This window comes from Mustela putorius, unplaced genomic scaffold (genome assembly GCF_011764305.1).
Source record: "Mustela putorius furo isolate JIRA1106 unplaced genomic scaffold, ASM1176430v1.1 tig00003937_pilon_pilon_pilon, whole genome shotgun sequence".
NCBI lineage: Eukaryota > Metazoa > Chordata > Mammalia > Carnivora > Mustelidae > Mustela > Mustela putorius.
The window spans coordinates 1029963-1048598 of NW_025422082.1; the positions used below are offsets into that span (position 1 = coordinate 1029963).

Sequence of the window (18636 nt, forward strand, 5' to 3'; positions counted from 1 at the left end):
AAATGAAAAAGAGGAGGAAAGGAAGGAAATCAAACATCTGGAGACCCCAGAGATACAAGGACAGAAAAATGGAGGCCATGAGTATTAACTGTCACCAAAATAAAGGGACTCCTTTGGCTTGAGGGGGGAAATCCACTAAGACTGAGAACACCTCATTATTGACATGTTCTCATATGTCCTCTGAGGCAAACCTGTCTAACACTAAAGATTTGAGAATCTGATGAATTCCACTGGCCCTTCTATCTTTGTCCACAAATAGCAGTGGGTTAGTGTAAAGGGGGAACACCAGTCCTGGTTCTGCCACTAACGAGCTGTGGGGCCCTGAGCAAGTTCCTCCCCAGTCTTCACCTGTTGAAAAAAAAACCAAAACAAACAAACAAACAAAAAACAAACAAACAAGAAACAAGGAAAAGGCCCCCTGTGATTCCACATCCAAATTGGTGCAAAGCAACGGGTTACCCATGTATCCCATCATAAATAATTTTCTAGACATACAGATACCTGGACCTTTGATATTAGACTAGGAACTTTCCTCTCCTTGAAGCTTTGGCACCCTATGTTTCCAGGCTATGTCAGAGCTCTGGGAACATGTGCTATCAACCTGGAGATAAGAAGGAGGATAGAAAGTCATTCTAATAATAATCTTTTTTTTCCTAGAAAGAATCCTCTCCACCCTCAAATCTATTCTTTTCTCCATTGCTAGATTAATGTCCTAAAACCAAGGTCTACTATAAACCACTCCTCTACCTATCACATCACTTCCCATTGCCTACCAAATAACAAGCAAACTCCCAAGGCATGTTCAAGGCCCTTCTCAATTTGATTTAACTTGCTTTTGTTCCCACCACCTATTGTCCCCTATCTTTGCCACCTACCCCATTCCATCTCTTAAAATCATACTCAGACCACAGGGTACTTCTGTAGAGTGATCTCTGTAGAGTGATATTTTCCAATGCATCTGTTGTCTCCCCCAGTACCAAGCCTGTCTGGAATAGTGTGTCTCATTTTTTTGCTCCTCTTAGGATCTGGTAGAGTGTTTGATATGAACCTAGCTTTCTCTGGCTTTAAAAGAATGTAACTAGAAGGGTTTTGGGGGGATTGAGAATAGGGCATAGTATAGAACTTAAATGTCCTTTCAAGTCTGAGATTGTGTGTTTCCATGCAGAGTACTGGACATATCATCAGCACAGTCTTCTTAGTTTCCTGATAAATCTTGGAACCTTGGGCTTGGAGGTCCTATCTGTTGCTCTAGCATAGAAGTAGCTCAAGTCAAGAGAAGTTTTTAAATCCTGAGGAGCTGAAAGCTTGGTGCTCCTGGTAGATGAGGCAATGTCTCAGGAAAGACCAAGCATCTTGCCCATACCTACTCCCTGCTAGAGCAGTGCCTCTGAGCAAAGTAGCTGCAGGCCCATGGAGGGGAGAAGTGTAGGCAGCTGTGAGCAGGCAGCTCCCTTCAGTGGAGCACTGCCTTTTCAGTGCAGGTGGAGGCTGGGGCTTTGCCTGGTGGCTCTCACTTTCCCCACCTTCCTGCAGTTCAGTTTGCCTGCTGGTGCCACTCAAGTGTTGGGGCTGGGGAAGGCTGTCTCTTCAATATGTGAGCACATTCTAATCCTTCCCAGCTCCTTCGTGTATGCACTGTTGAGATGCCCTTCACTGGGAAAGAGAAGAAGAAAGCTAAAGCTGGAATGTCTGAAGGTTTCAATAAATAAGGGAGGTGCTCTGAGCGGTTAAAGTATCCTTCTGAAACAATGCTGTCCCTGACTTTGCTGCTGAGGTGGCCAGGTGGACCCAGCACAGGCATCCCCCAGACCCACTGGTCAGATTGCATCTTAGAAGTTGGCAGAAGGTGAAGACCAATCTCAGGGCTCATTCCCCTAGACTTCTATCCCTTGACATACTCTGTGAATCCCCCATTGTCCCTGCCTCCCTAGTTGTGTGGTGGCTTCTACACTCAGGGTTTTCTTATTAACTTCCTTAAGGGGAGAGTGAGAGGGAAGGAACCTGGGTTGGACGATCCATCAGGTTCCAGGCCAGCTTGTGTTGGTGCTGTGTTCCCTTTCCAACCCCCTCCTTGGGAGACCAAACAAATGTTATCAGTGACTCAGAGAACCTCCTGTCAAGGTCACTCTGTTCTGCCTGATGCTGTCTCTGCTGTCTGACATGAGAACCAACTCTGTTCTCCACCTCCTACCAGCCCCAGTGCAATCGCGGGTGCTGATGAGCTGACAAAGAGTGCCCCATCTGTTGGCTGGAGATCACGTGGAGCCTCTGCACCAGGACAGAAAGTCTCTAAGTTTCTACTTCCCTAGCTGGTCTGTTCCTATGTGGTATAACCCTTTCCCTCCCTGAAGCTTCCCACTGAGATAGTAGACCCAGCCTTGAAAGTTCTCCCATTACTCTTTCTCCTCTTGCCTGCCTGGGTTCTCAAACTCTGTGGTCCTTGGACAGCACAGGGAGATCTGAATGGGTTGAGATGGAAGGGTCACCAAGGGCCTCATCACCATTACCCTCAGCCGTTTGGGGCTGTGCCCTGACTGTGTCCAGAGCCTGGTGCTATAGACCTGAGACATGACACATTTTCCTTTCAAGGGATTTAAAATCTAGGTAGGGAGGAAGGATAGAGAAGCTAAATAATAATACATGGGAACAGATGCTCAATGGGTGTGATAGTACATGTTGCAAAATTTAAGGAACAGGGAGCTGGGGTGGAGGGGTCTTTCTCTCCCCACAGCTGATGTCCTTTCTTCCTTCCAGACCAGGCAGGTGCAGCCCCTCAATAGTGAGTGTACCTCTCTCACCCTAGAATCCTGTGTTTCATCCTATTAGCCAGAACACACTCACCTATTGCTCACCACCCAACACTCCTGCGTTATTGGAGTTACCCGGGAAAGGTGCTGGCAGAACCAAGCTTTGTTTCCCTGCCTCCTTAGCTTTCTCTTACCTCCTTCCCTTGCATGCCTATACTCAATTCTCTTTTCAGCAGGAATATAATGTTCAGCTGCTTTACACCCACTCTCTGAATGCTGCCAGCGAATAATGACTAAGGTAGTGGGTGGAAGTACAGCAAGTTGAGACCAATTTAGCAGTCCAGGGTGCCAGGAGGAGGGTGATTTAGCAGCAAATGGCTTTGCAATAGCAAGGAGAAGGAAGATGCCCCCAAAGCCAACAGGCCAGTGAGCCAAGTGCACTGCCCTGCCCTGGCGCCTCAGGCAGGGATTGCCTCAGCCACTTGGCAGTCTGTGCTTTACAGTTGGATTCATGCACAGGGCAGGGTTCATCCTTAAACACCAATTGATTTTCAAAGCAATGCCCACCCTCACCCTGATCTCAGCTCCACTTTTGACACTTTTGAAGGGCCTGTGTCCTTGAGTACTCCTCAGTGTGAGAGTCTCACCTAGAATTATCCCTCTTTGCCGGGTGAATACTGTGACCTGGGGAGCTTCTGAAGTTCTGAAGAAAGATGGAAATTCAAAAGACTGCTCTGGGCATGGCAGAAACTGAGGTTCTGTGGCATCAAGGAAGGGTTAGCCCAAGCACACTTTATATCATGCCACAGAGAGGCCAATGCAAGTAGACATAGGTGTGGCTCTTCCAGGTCCTGCTATCTTGGGACGTCTGAGGATTCATGTTATGGAATGTGACTGTGAGTGTGGATAGAAGAGGAGAACATGTCTCAGTGGAAGAGTTGAATGAATGAATTTGGTGTGTGTGTGTGTGTGTGTGTTTGCTGGCAGTCATCCTGAAGGCAGTTATCTTCTCCCACAGTGCATGGAAGCATATCTATGGGTGATCTGGATAGGGCAACTTTTTATTATCTTTGTTCCAGGTACTAGACAAAACCCATATCATATCTGCTTAGACACCAATTTGGCCTAACACTTAGGAAGAAAAATCACCAGTCTACTGGATTGACTAGAACAATTAATTTTAACTTTTAGCTAACAAACACACACACTCACATTCTGTTTGCTAATTAATTGGGTGATTATAGCTCAGAACTGGGAGTCAGGACACCTGGGTTCGGATTCCAGCATTCCACTTAAAATCCTGGGTGAACTCCTTCACCCTGGATAAGCTCATTCAGTTTTCTCGTATGCCAAATTGTGGAATATATCTTCTCAAGAGATTGATGATACTTAACAACAACAACACTAATAATAATAATAATGTCCCTTTTTAAACTGTGAAGTCATGAACAAATAAAAAGGATTATTAAGATTATTATTACCAGAAGCCTAGAGATGGTGATAGATTGTTGGGTGGAAGTTGATGTCTGGCAGGAAGCAGGAGAGCTACAGAAGCAGGATGGATATTGCCGATACAGAGGTAGCACTGCCAATCGGCAGCTAGCCCAAAGCCCAAAGCAGCCATGCTTGATTTTGACACATCTCCACCCACTTCTCTAAATCTTTGGAGAAGGGGATCTAGAGCCAATATGAACACTCATTTTGCTGGAGGCAGTTGTTAGAGGTGATTTATTTCCCATCCTTTATTTCCCAGCTCTGTCTGGTCTGGGTGTCTTGCTGAGCTGCATGGAAGGAGGAAACAGGCTCCCACCTGGGTTCCCTTGGGAAGAAAAAGCTCCATCTCCTCAGGTCTCAGGTTGCATCTTGGAACTATGACCTTGCTGCTATATGTCTACTATTTTTATACCTTCCTGAGGTTCAACTTCAATGTTCAGTTCATGACTACCTTTTCCTTGGTGTCTTTGAGTTCACCTCCCTCGTGCTCAGCAGCTGCTGTGTTCAAAGTTAGTACAATCCAATTTTCAATGTTCTTGTCAAGATTCGTGTGTGCTGGTTCCTCTTAATTCTCGTCACAAATTTTAGTCTCAAGCCATTATTGAACCATTTTTTTTTTTTAAATCCCCCACCTTCCTGGCACCTTGAGTGGGTAAAACCTTGAAAAAATAATGAAGTACAGTTTTAAGGAAACTAAAATCATCACAAACCCCTGAGAAGGCATGTGGCAACCCTGCTCTGAGAAATAATGGGGTGGTGTAAAGGGCATGGGAAGGGAGTCACCAGACTGAAACCATGTGACCTTGGGCAAATCATGACCAGATTACCTCCCCAAACATGGTTGCAATTCACATTCCAAACAACAGCGTGTCTATTTTAGATCAGCGATTTTCAGACTGCAGTAGCATAAAGATCTATTCAAAAGCAAACTCAAAGACCTACCACTTAAATTGCCTAAAGATTCCCCAGACAGTTGGATACTTCTTTGTTGGAAAACCCCTAGAAACACCTCATTACTGCTCTGGAACCACTGTCCTCCTTGGTTTCCAAGTAGACAATTTTAAAAACCTTAACTCTATATTATACCTAGCAACTCCCACTGGTATATATTTGTTGGTTGACTGACCCTGGGATAGAGTGTCCAGCTTAGCAGCATGGTGGGGGCTAGGTTTTCCTTGTGTTCCCAAACTAAAGTCAGAAACTGAGATGGAGGAGCCCTGTCTAGGCAGAGGCTCTGAAGGAGATGACCCAGTAATAGAGGCAGGAAAGCCAGAGGCCACACCAACAAAATGTGTCCCTGCAGAAATCTGCTGTTGGGAAAATGCTCCCTACCAACTGTCTCTGACAGCTCGTCCCCTTCCCATTACTTTATTAAACGAGCATTTACTAGCCCCCTACTCATAGTAGCCAAACAGTATAGTCTGAGTCAGGCATCTTTGTCTCTAAGAACTTTGCAGGCTCTTCAGGACCAGTGGGTCAATACTGGGATAGTGTGAAATGATGGTAGGAACTCAGAGGAAGGCATGTAATGAAGACTAAGGGAAAGGAGAGGGGAAGATTTCCTGGAAGAGTTGATTCTCATGGTTAAAACCAGAAGTCCAAGTGGGAGCTTGTTAGGTGGAGGGAGAGGGATAGGGCAAGAATACTTGACAGCGAAGAAACACGTATTTCTATTTTCAAAGGTAAGAGAAGAACACGGAAAGAGCCAAGTCTAAGCTGAGTGGAGTTCAAACCCTTGCTCTTTCATTCTCTACCCTAGCTACATTACTCAACTCTCCTCATTTAAAAATCATACACACCCTGCAGGGCTGTGCTGAGAATTAAATGAGATAATGAATAATGAGTACTGGGCACATAGTACACTTAGTGAACGGTATTATGTGTCATTAAATATTACTGATTACACCAGTCTATAAGCTGATTAACCAGAGATTTGCCCTCATTACCTTATTCGTCTTTGTAGCCTCATTGCCTGGCCCAGAGGTTTGCATTTTGTAGGCACCCAATGAGTATTTATGAAGTGAATGTCGAATAAGTGCAAAGACATATAAATACATTTTCAGGATTAGAAAGCCACTTTTATATGGATGGAGCCCCTCTACCTCTGTCCATACAGGCAGAAACATGGCTTCTCAAAACTCCCTGGCCAGTCTTTCCCCCACATACTCCCAAAGCGTTGGCTCTCTCCAACACACACAGTACAGCGGCATACCTTTAACGGCAGCAACACACATCTACTGGGGCACACACAGACAGATAGGAGGCTCCTCTACGGACACCCAAATGCACAAGCTGAATAGTTTTTGCTGCACAAAAAGGTTTTACTTTGTGAGGTGCACAGAGGGGGCCATAAATGTTAAATAACAAGCATCTCAAATGTCCCATCCTTCTTGTTCACATGGAAGGTTGCATTTTTTCTCTTACCTGGGTTTTTTCTCACTTCATGAGGAGTGAATGTCCACACATACATCCTCTCAGGTGAGACCTCATAGTTGGACTTCCACTTGCTAAACCTAATTTTGTCTGCATTAGCTGTGGACCTTAGGGAAAGCCCTGCCCCTCTGGTGCCTCAGTTCTTCACGGTAGAACACAGAGAATTAACTATGTTTCATGCCAACCTGGTAGTTACGTTGTGAGGATAAAGGAGATAACAAATGAGATAACGTCTGTGATGTGCAGAAAGCACCTCAGAAGAAAGGCACTGGATAAATATAAGGTGTAAATACCACACCTGATTAGTGTGTATGCCTCTGCCCAGATTTCCACCCACACATTCGGCTATTCTCCACCCTTGAACACAAACACCCTTCCTGCCTGTAAACGCTGTCTCTCATACCTATTTTCAAATGAGTATATACATATATATACATATACATATATACATATGTGTATATATGTACATATATGTGTGTATATATATGTACATGTGTATACATATACATACACATTTCAACATATATATACACACTTCAGCACCTGTATTTTCCCCAGCATGCCTACAGAAAATTGTTTTTGAACTTGGAACAACTTCAGGTTATAAACACTCTCTAGGCCCTACCCACAGACTCTTCTCAAGGGTCTCTGGTGCTGGAAGAATTGCCAAGCACACAACTCATCTATCTGGGGCTGGACTCCTTGGTTCCCATGATTGCAATTAGGTGGTGCTTCCAGCAGAGCAGGAAACCCTTTATCTGGCACAGCTCTTGCCAAGAGCTCTCCAGAGCTCAGTGCCTCCACGCTAGTTTGTCAGCACTTAAGACCCAAGAGCAGGGCTGATGTGAATGGACCCAAGGCAGGAAGGTGTGAATGGGAGAGAAGGGATCCAGGAAATACAGATGCTCAGATCCCTAAGCACTCTGTTTCTGGGGAACTGAGGGCTCTGAAGCTAGCAGGTCCTAAGCACTTTTCTAGGCCTGACACACTCCTGGGCCAGGAGAACATTCATTTGCTCCACTGTTCACTCCTTTCCACTTGGAGCAGGAAGGACAAAGATCCTCTGGCCTATGGTGTTTTGATGCCTGTTGCTACTGAGCTGTATGCTATGAAAGCTGGAGTTCAGCATGTTAGACGGGGTGTGTGTGTGTGTGTGCCCGCGCGCGCAAGCACGCAGGGGTGGGGAGGGAGTCAGGGCCTGGCTGCCTTTGGTGGGTGAGAGAAAGAAGTGAATGTAGCCTGTGTGTAGGTGTGGGACTGTGTGTGTTAATTTGGCTGAATGGCAAGTCCAGGACTGATCCTGGTTGGCCCACAACTCCAGGGGGCCAATTTCCATGTTCATCAACACCCTCTCTATCCACCTCAGCCCCAGTGACATATACCTTCAGTGAGACATTCCAAACCTCTAACTGCATCAGTGTCCCTGCCACCCTGTGAGTGCAGACACAGCCCATCACCAAAGTTCCAGACAGAAAGTGTAGTGGCCTGACCCCAGCTGTCAGGCCCTCTGTCTGGGGCCTGCGTCCCTCCGGGATCACGCACATTCCCCTTTTCCTCATCTCAGACATCAGTGTCACCCAACACTTAATGTCCATCAAGATCAGATTTAGGATGGGAGCAGATAAAACCAGCCTGCCAGAGACGGAGACAAAGACAGAAGGACAGACGCAGCATCCCTTTTTCCAGGCTGGGACCAAAGCAGCAGCACCCACCCTCGCAGAAGTGGAGACCCTGACAGTTACATGCGGAGACAAAGACACCTAGACAGACCCTGACACAGACAAAGACCGACGGACGCACCCGCACGCCGCGGGGAGCGCAGTTTCCCCCGGGAATGCCCGTGCAGCCGCGGCAGGAGCGAGGAAGACCCCGCGTCTACCGCACCTTACCTGGCCCCCTGCTCCTCGGACTGACTTGAGAATTTTTTTTCAGTGTGTTTTACAATGTGCTCCCGGCTGTCTTCCCAGAGCCGCCGGCCCGGCGGGTGCCGCGGCGCCGTCGCAGCCCGCGGCTCGGGCTCACCGGACCCGGCGGCCAGAGAAACTTTCGGCCTCCCCGCGCGCCCGCCGCCTGCCAGCTCCCCGCGCGCCAGCCTCCGCGCCGGGTCCCGGAGCCGAGGGCGGGGCGGGGCGGGGCGGGGCGGGGCGGGGCGGGGCGGGGCGGGGCGGGGCCTCCGCCGGCGCCGCTCATTGGCTGAGGCGCGGCCCGCAGCCTCTCACTTGCCGCTCGGCTGCCTTTGTTCCCGGCTGACAGCTGGGGCTGCTCCGAACCTCTCGGCTCCTCCGTGTCCGCCGCCCTCTATCTCTCCGCTCTCACTTCCCTCAGACCCCGCCGAGCGGCCCTGTCAGAGTCTTTCTCTCCACCCGCCGGCCCTTCCCGTTCTCCCGCTTTTCCTGTCTTGTTCTTGTCCCTTCCTTTTTTCCTTTTATTAGCGCGCTCTCCGTTCTTATTCCTCGCGTTTCCTGGATCCGTTCCTTCGCTTTCGCCTTCCCACCCCCCGCCCCGTATTCCTTGCTTGCTTTTCACCGCTTCTTCTTACTCACCAGTTTCCTTTCCCCAGCCCTGTCTTTGCAACCCCAAAGTCCAGCGAAAAGGCTGGATTTCTAGGTTCAAAGACGGGACGAGCCGCTGAGTGACCAAGCTGGGATTACAGACCGGAGCCCAGAAGACCCACTCCCACTCCCGAGACATTTCAAAGGCAAACTTTTTCAGCTCTCTCCCGGGGACTAGGTTTCGGGTGAAAACTGGGGCCTGTTCCAAGTTTATAGCTATAAATCTCACTCAGGACCTTTTTAACATTATCATTTTCTCTACCACTCTCCCTTCAGACTTCTAGCAGTTGGGCTAGGAAGGAAACCAAACTCACAAGCTTTTTGGTAGGACAAAAGTCCAGTTAATTGGGGTACCCGGTGTGGCCCGAGACGCTGGTCCTGAGGGTTCACCCAGGCTAATCTGCTAAAACCAGGCATGGCTCTACTCAGGGAATGTCATCCTCAGCCAAAAGAGGTATGTCTGTGTGGAGGACAGAAGACTGAGGTGGTTGGTCTCTGACTGTTAAGTGTTGTGGGGGAAGATAGCTCAAAGAGAAGCAACACCATTTTGTTTCAGTCACCCGGCTGCTCAGAACCTCCTAAGAGATCCTTACTACTTCAGATCTTGATCCTGAACATCCCAACTCTCAATTCCAGGCTTCCTGGAAGGAAACACAACATAGTTTAAGAGCACAGACAGCTTCTGCTAATTATCATCTGTGTGACCCTGAGCCAGTGCCTTAAACATCTTATATCCCAGGGCTTTTTTGTTTGTTTGTTGTGTTTTTTTTCCCCTTCATGAAATGGGGGTAACAATTCCTGGAATGTAAACCTGAGGGCAGGGACTTGTTCTTTTTTGTTCATAGCTGAGGGGCTGGGTCTGTTCTGTTCACAGAATGTACCCTCAACACCTAGAGCTTGGCTGGTATATCATAGTCATGTTATAATTACTTGTTAAATGAACCAATCCCTAGTTTATAGGTTTGCTGGAGGGACTAAATAAGAATCCTTGGCATGTGGTATGTACATACACATGGTAGCTATTACAGGTAACATTGCAAATTCTCTGTATCAACTCCAAAGTGTATTTAGCCTTCTCAGAACATCACCTCTTCTCTTCCATCTTTGCACATATTTGTCCCTGTTTGAAAGACCTTTCTTTACCTGTCAACATTTGAGACCTAAAATGCAATCCTTATTCATACCATCTTTGATCACCTCAGTCAAAATTACAGGTCCTTTTTCTAAAGCTCCAGGTCTCTTGTCCCATTCATTGGCACAGCATATGTACACTTGCTTGCATGGTGGCTGTGACCGCAGGTCTGTCTTCCCCTAGACTATGAGCTATCTAGAGTCAGGAACTGGACTCTACATTTCCAGAGACAGATATGGTGCTTCACAAATGGGAGTTTCTCAAAAACATTTGCTGAATAGATTAATATAAATCAAACATCTCATCATTAAAAAAGGGTGGGGGTAGAATCTTGGAAGGTAGAATAAGGTATCAGGCAGGCTTCAGATTTCAGTCAAGCTCATTTTTGTGTTCTTAAATGTGGAATTCCATGAAAGGGGAAAGATAATAATCCCGGAAGCCTGTTCCTCATTTCGGCCCTACTACTTACTATTTAAATATTCTTGGATAACCCATGTTCCTGGCTAGGCCAGTTTCTTTATCTGCAAAGTGGGTAGTTTAGGTAAGACTCTTTAAGGGTACTCCAGCACTGATGTATTGTGGTTCTCGGTCAGAGACATTCTTGGTGGAAGATAAGGCATGGCATGTAGCTCTCTTATAATGACGGAGTTAGACAAAGGGTGTGGGTAGTGTGTTGGTGTGTATGTGAGGGGTGGAACCAGGATACAGTATGAAACAATAGAAGCACCCTGTGCAAGGGATTCTTCAGAGGTAAAGTAGGGTGCATTGAAAGGGGGGGTAGAAGTAAGGAAGGAGAGTAAGGAGAGGAGAGCTGCCATGGTATAGCATGTGTGTGTGTGTGTGTGTGTGTGTGTGTTCATGAAAGCCTCAGGAATGTGGTCTCCAGAAGTAGAAAGCCATAATTAGCTCCCTGATTCAGCTGTTGGGTATGGTAATGCAATGACTGGGTGTGTCTGCTCCTAACACCCCTGGTGGGATTCTCAATGTGGCACCTCTTCTTTCCTTTGTTTAGTGAAGGAGTACTGCCCCAACTGGGCCCTGGTTGTCCCATCCAAACCTCTGCTTCCTTCAGGCTCTCCCTTGCCTGAGCTGAGTCTGGAAAGCTGGGTCACAAAACATATTTTTGTAAACAATTCCCTACCTCCCTCATCTGTTCACCACCTAAGATTCAGTCAGTTTACCATTCTGGCTTATGATTTTGTCCTTCATTTCTAGAGCCTTAGATTGGTCACATAGGAGCAGGCCTGTGGACCAATTAACCCAACATTTTCTCTGGATTAGAAATGCCTCTGCCTCTCTCAGTGTGCTTTCACTTATTAAAATTTAAATAACTGCCCATCTTCTTGTTTGTGTGCTCAACTTTTCTAAAAGTTTCTCGTTCAAAGACCGCATCTTTCTTGTCCAATACTGAATTCCCAGGACATTGTTGGTACACAGAAAGCACTCATACAATATTTGAAGGAATTCTATGGAAGGGAGAAAAACAATGTTTTAGAGAGAGGCATGGACTCAAATACAGAAGATTCACATCTATTTCCACTTCTTCAAATTTGTGGTCTTGTCACACCTTTTCTGAGACTCCATTTGCTCATTGGTAAAATGGGCCTATTAACATTAGCCTTACCTATTTTGTGACAATGATGCAAAGATGAGGAGAAACAGTCAGAATGAATCTGGTAAGAAAGGTTAAAAAATGTCAAATAATTATTAAACATTATTTCAAGTCTTAAAAAAAAAACCAGATACCTGTGTTAGAGAATAAGAAAACCTAACTATAGTAGCATGCCTGGCTGTCTCCGTTGATGGAATATGCAACTCTTATCTCAGGGTTGTGAGTTCAAGCCCCATGTTGGGTATGGAGATTACTTTAAAAAGTAAAAGTCTTTTTCTTTTTAAGATTTTACTTATTTATTTGACTGAGAGAGCGAGAGAGCGCAAGCAGGAGGAACAGTAGAGAGAGAGGGAGAAGCAGGCTCTCTGCCAAGCAGGGAGCCCAATTCAGGGCTCGGTCCCAGGACCCTGGGATCATTACCTGAGCCTAAGGCAGATGCTTAACTATCTGAGCCCCCCAGGTGCTTCTAAAAAAATAAAAATCTTTTAAAAAATTCAAAAAGCTAACTATATTAAACTGAGGCTGCAAAAATAGATGAGAAAATATAGTGATATGTCACCGAGCCACTACTCCATTTATCTCCAAGCTACCCCAGGAAAGTATAGGAAGGCTGATTTTCTTGATGGACAGCCTAATGCCTCTTAACCTTAAAGGAAGTACCATCAGTGTCCTGTCTCCCTCCAGAATAAGCAGAAACAAAAACAAACAAACAAAATTTCCCTGGAGTTTCCCTGGGTGTGAAGTTTTTACAACTAGAGTTTACATTCCTTACCCTTACATCCCTGGGCACCTTGCCTCTCTTATCCCTGAACTTCGGTAAACTCTTATTTGTGTTGGGAGGAACATCTCTTCCTTGACTTCTCTGGGGCTTATGAAGACAAATAGGATAAAATGCAAATAATGTTTTTTCTTTCCTAGAAAGTACCTAATAACTCCAAGGAACAGTTAATTATTATCATTGGTGGGATTATCTTTTGGAACTTCATTTTGAGTACTTAATCTATATTCAGGAAACCCGGGAAGTTGTAGAAGGAATAAAACACCTTTAGGAGCTCTAGGGAGAACTTGCTGACATCAGAATTCCTATCCAGTGATGACTCATTCACACAAACATGCTCAAGTTGATGTTAAGAAGTATGTCCACTCCACTCTTTCACTGAAAGGAAAACTGAGTCAAAGAGCAAGTTGAGAAATTTTCCCAGCTTTACTGGAGCTGAGACCCTAGGGTTTCGAAGCATGTGTCCTGTAACTTTCTCAGAAACCTTATAACTGATACAGTGCCTGGCTGCGGTTTAGTTTGGTTAGTGTAGACCAGAGGAAGGCAGCCTTCCTCTGAGCAGAGAGCAGCAAACCAGCTACCTTGGCAATGCAAAACCAGGCTCAAATGGAACTAATTAGCTTCTAGTGTGAATAGGCTTTTTTCAGCCATCAGCTGACAAGGTTCATGTGACAACCATTTAGCAAACCATTCATTGCAAGTGCAGGGCTGCACTAGATTACAGAGAAATAAGGAGGAAGTATTACGATTTGACATGTCCTGCACCACCCCAAATACCATTTCAGTAGGATAAATAGGCTATTCTAATTCAAGATCCTAGCTGTGAAAGGGCCTGGCCTATCACCTTTTCTGTAATCTATCTCTTCTGTTGTTTTAACTAGTTTGTCTGAAACTGAAACTGTGAATCAGGAGAATGTTTCTACTTATAAGTAAAAAAAAGCATAAACTAAACCGGTAAATAACAGGCAACAAAAATCTCATCAATTAATATATTAAGAGATCAGCTTCCAGGTTAGTTCATTCCATGGCCTCACAATGTCATCATAGATCAGATCGTTGCATCTCTCTGTTCTGCCATTCTTGAACTATGGGCTTTGCCCTCATGGTGGTTGTTTCATGACTTTGGTTGGATCTGCCAGCCTAGTTATCACACCCAGAACCAGTAATGGGTTAAGGAATAAAGGACCTTTGTTCCTGCATCTCTTTCTTAAGATCAAGGAAACCTTTCCTGGAAGGCTCTCAGTTGACACTAGACAGGATTAGAGACATCATCTAACAATCATTGACAAACTCAAGGAGACTAGTATTATTGTCTTTGGCCAGTTGGCTGGGGTGGAATAGATACTGGGACATACCCATGCATTTTACCTTTATTTTCAAGGGGGAAGAGGGAAGCCATGGAGAAAAACAGCCATTGCTTGCCTATTATGTACCTCATCTGGACATTTTATCTATAGTATCTTATTTAATAATCATAGAAATCATTATCTGTTTTTGAAGAAATTGCAGCTCAAAGTGGCTAAATAATGTACTCCAAATCCCATCACTAGTAAGTGGAGGAAAAAGGACTGGAATGCAGTTTCATCCAAAGCCTTTGCTCTCTCTACTCTTCCAGGCTATCTCACTAGAGTTGACTCTTAGCTCTACCCAAGCTAGAGACTCCCAAAATGAATTGAAAACTTCCAGGAACCACTGAAAGCAGAAGAGATAATGTCTCCAACATCTCCATAGTGTTGCCCCCTTCCCTACCTACTCACTTTAATTTCACCCTTTAATCCAGCATGTTTGTCTCAGTTCTATACTACCTCCTCATCTTCATCAAGGCCACATTCACCTCTCAGCCCTTGCTCTCATTCAAACCATAATAGAGGTCTTCCAAGGCCCTCCCCAAGTCCTGACCTACCCTCCTAGATCGCCATCTCCACTTCACTGAAGTCTTATCAAATAGCACATCCATGTCCGCTATTCTTTCATTCATTGTGCACTTTGTAGTTTGTGTTCCATTATTTCATGTGAATGTGTCTCACTTTCCTAGTAGGTGTTTAAGTGCTCAACCCAATGCTTGGCCCATGATAGGTACTCAACAAATACTTAATGATTAAATGATGACAGAGACTGCCTCTTATTTTTCTATATCCCCAATAACATTCAGCCTGCTGCTGAGCTCATGGGTGGTAACTAATAGACTAATTGGCATTAGGCTAATTTCTCCCCAGGGCTGAGCAATGGCATGCAGATGAAGAAGTTGACATGACCCTTGTCAGTTCTGAGGGGTCCATTTGCCAAATGGACCCTGTCAAGCTCACATTTACTTGTAGCCCTGAACTCATTTAAAGAAATAGAACATATGAGACCATGAATTCTGGGAAATCATTTAGTTCCCCTATGAGGAATGCTGGCATGATCATTTCCTTCCCCCCCAGGGGGAAGAAAAAAATATCAGAGCGCCTTGAGACCCTCAGTGCTGAAATTTAACTTACACATTTACTCAGTCATTTCTCAGGAAGCTTCTGGTGTGGGGGTGATCCTAGAAAGACAGGCCAATGCTGTACCCTAACAGTAGAATCAGAGACTGGTCTTCTGGGATGAGGGGTTACCTTGGGCTTGGGCTCCCACTGGCCTGCCTGGATTTCTATTTGAATCCTCCAGGTCACTGCACTTCTCAACAGGCATTGCCATTCTCCCCTTAAGTCTTCTGGTGTTAACCCCACTCCCTGTACTTTGGCTAGGTGTTGAGTACATGTTTTGCTTTAATCCCCATACTGACCATAGTTATCATGAAAAGACTTCAATCTCATTGCCTGCAAAAATAGAGGAGCTAGAGAAAGGGACAGAGGAATGGAGGTGGTGGGTGGCTGTCACAGTTATTCTCTGAGGTTTTTTTCCAGCATCCTGTGGCTCTTTTTAGCTAAGTTTGCTAGAAACAAGAAAGAAGGTCTGTTGCCCCTGTCAGGTAAGCATTCCATCCAGAAGAGGTTCTTGGTAAACTTTGAAGATTTTTGCTTTCATGAAACAATCAAGACAAAATGTCAAATAACATCAGTTTTCTGGATGTTTCCTAGTACTAGTGCCTACCTCACAGTGCTTAGCACAGCACCTGTCACACAGGAAACCCCTTTAGTTATGATTTTCTTTGCCACCTACTCTCCCCAAGTCAGAAACTCAGCTGGGTCGTTTCTTACTTTTATCCTCTGTTTCTGGCACTTTTGAATGTTATTGACAATATAATTCTACAGGGAAGGGCACATACACACAAATATAGAGTAGATTAAAATATGTTTACTAAAATTATTGGGGATACATGAATGCTGTGAATGGAGCATGGGCACTGACAGCTTTATATCGCTTCCTTCCCAGCTCCACTTTTCACTCCCTTTCCAAAAATCTTTGAATTTTTTCAAAGAATATAATCTAATGAATGAGGCAAGAGTGAATTTTCTGGCACTATCAGTGGGTAGAGGAGGCACCTAGGAGGGCAATAGCATTTCATCCTGTCTTTGAGATTCCAAGGTTAGGTTCCCTGCCGAGAACAAAAGAGCTCCAAGTTAAGGGGAAGGCAACCAGGGGACCCTGTCCAAGATGGCAGCTTGAGAGGAAGTAGCCTGCTGCCTGTTCTGGAACCTCTCAAAGCAGTGTTTAGAATGTTCTCTCTCATTAATCCTATTTAAAGCTGAGAGGGGAGGCGGGGAGTCCTGTTTCAACTTGCAGTGGTAAGGTTCCCTGCTACCACTGCTGCAGGGCTAAGCCCAGGGCTGGGAGGGGGAAGGGCCACTCTGGCTGGCTCACAGCTTCTTAGAAGAACTTCTCAGACTCCCCCACCCTCAGACCTGATTTTACTGTCCTGTCCCTGGCCTGTGTTGAGGAAGAGGATGCTTGGGGAGAAGGCAGGAGGTGTGGGCTGGCAGGCTGACTGTTCTGGTAGTGAGAGAGTGTTGGGAGGAAGGTGAGGAACTCTCCACTGAGGTGTAGGTGAGGCAGGGAGAAACAAAAAAGAAGGGGCCCTTGTGCAAGAGTGTATTCTGGGAAAGTGCCTCTCCCTCTGGGCATGGGGAGTTCTCTAACTGGTTTAAAAACACATTCTGTCTTTGGGGTTCTCATAAAAAAACCAGATCTAGGGAAAAGAGGTCTCCATGGCCTTCAAGAGGGAATGTGTGAGTGAATGTACCATTAATAATGTAGGCTCAGCCTTTTACAGAGGAAGGATAGTGGACAGTGCTTCCTTCTATAGTATTATTTCTGGGAGATCCTAAGAAAATTCTTTTCCTAAATATACTCCTGTAAGTAAGTGAGAGTCAGTACTTGAGATTCACCTACAGGCAAGACAAAATCTTCTAATGTTATCTGAAGGTCAGAGTTCATGGCTAGCTCTGATGCTTATTAGCTATGACCATGGATGTCATTTAACCTCAGCTGATTACCTATAAAGTGCACAGAGCAACTCTTCATACACATGTGTCACATATATCTCACTGGGTTGTCACAAAGACCAAATCAGGTGACAATATAAAAGTTCTTTTAAAACTCAAGTCACTGTAGACACAAGGCGGATGCATCCCTTTCACTCCAGGTCTGCCCCACTGATGCAGGCTTTAAGCCCTTACTATATACTTGTTCCCCAATATTCTAATAAGCTTTCAGGGCCAAACACTGAAATCTCACAAGGACAAGCTTTCTTTCCTTGTTATTTCCTCTTGTCCTGAAGATCCTTTCTTAGCCTGGGCCTCTTTTAGGTTGTCTAGAAATGTGCCATGATAAATGTCGAAGCCTTTCCTAGCCAGACTGGGCAGGGGTTGAAAGATCTGTATGCTGGAGCTCCTGGATGGCTCAGTTGGTTAAGCCTCTGGCTTCAGCTCCTGGTGTCAAGGTCCTGGGATTGAGGCCTGGCATCTGGCTCTCTGCTTGGCAGGGAGCCTGCTTCTCCCTCTCCTCCTTGCTCATGCTCCCTCTCACTATCTCTGTCTCTCTCAAGTAAATAAATATAATCTTTTTTAAAAAAGAGAAATATCTGCATGCCATATCATAAGAGTGAATTGGGAGTAGAACCAACCCATGGGAAAGGCAGAATCATCAAATATCTTACAGTGGCTAAAGGCTTAGTATTAAGAGTAATTCGCCAATATGAAGCCAAATTATTAAGCTCAAGTCCAGCATCAGCCTCCTGACTTTATAAAAGCACTTAACTGTTATGTACCTTCATTTTCCTCTCAGTAAAATGGGGCTAACAAAATGTGTCTTGTGCTTCCTTCAGTCTGCAAAAAGGTGATGGAGGATAGTGAAGAAAAGGCTGCAAATGTGAGGTAATTTAGACTTCTGGGGTTGTCAGGCATCCTTGATAAACGCCCCTTTGGCAGTGCTCCTGCTATGCTGAGGCACAGCCAACTTCACTAGATTTGCATTAAACTCCCACAATGCCAGGCACCATCATTATTGCCTTGAAAGCAGTAAAGCAGTAGGGTAAAATATGCTATTTTAGGACTTAAAACTGAAAAGCAGAAGAAAAAAAAATCAATGTGAGCATAAAGAGATAATTTAACAGAATTGTACTCAGGAGGAAAGGGAAGACATTATATATTAACTTCTAGTCAAGTGGAACTTGACATTTACGTAGCAAGCGAAATCACCACAACCAAAAAACAAGTTAACAGTCTTATTATCCCCAGGCAGGGAAAGAGAAAGGGAGGTGAAAACTATCTCTAAGATGTCTAGGGGGATTTGAGGAAAAACAGTCTCACTTTAGTTTGACAGAATTTTGGCCTGGACATCAGAAGACATGGTGCTGCAGGATTTTCTTTTCTTCCTCCAGAGCAGAGACTTAATCTATTTGTAGAGCACTTTATACTTTTGAAGTGCAAACATTATCTCATTTGATCTTGGCCAATCCTTTAATG

At 45.2% G+C, this 18636-nt stretch overlaps 1 protein-coding gene across 1 annotated transcript in view; it reads right to left on the reverse strand.

The window, feature by feature from the left end:
• The window catches only part of LZTS1 (leucine zipper tumor suppressor 1), a 51928-nt gene extending 43148 nt beyond the window's left edge, over window positions 1–8780 (reverse strand). Inside the window, exon 1 of the mRNA XM_004763331.2 lies at window positions 8564–8780. The gene's annotated coding sequence lies outside the window, so the exon portion shown is untranslated. The remainder of the gene's footprint in view (window positions 1–8563) is intronic.
• Window positions 8781–18636: the final 9856 nt, after the last annotated feature.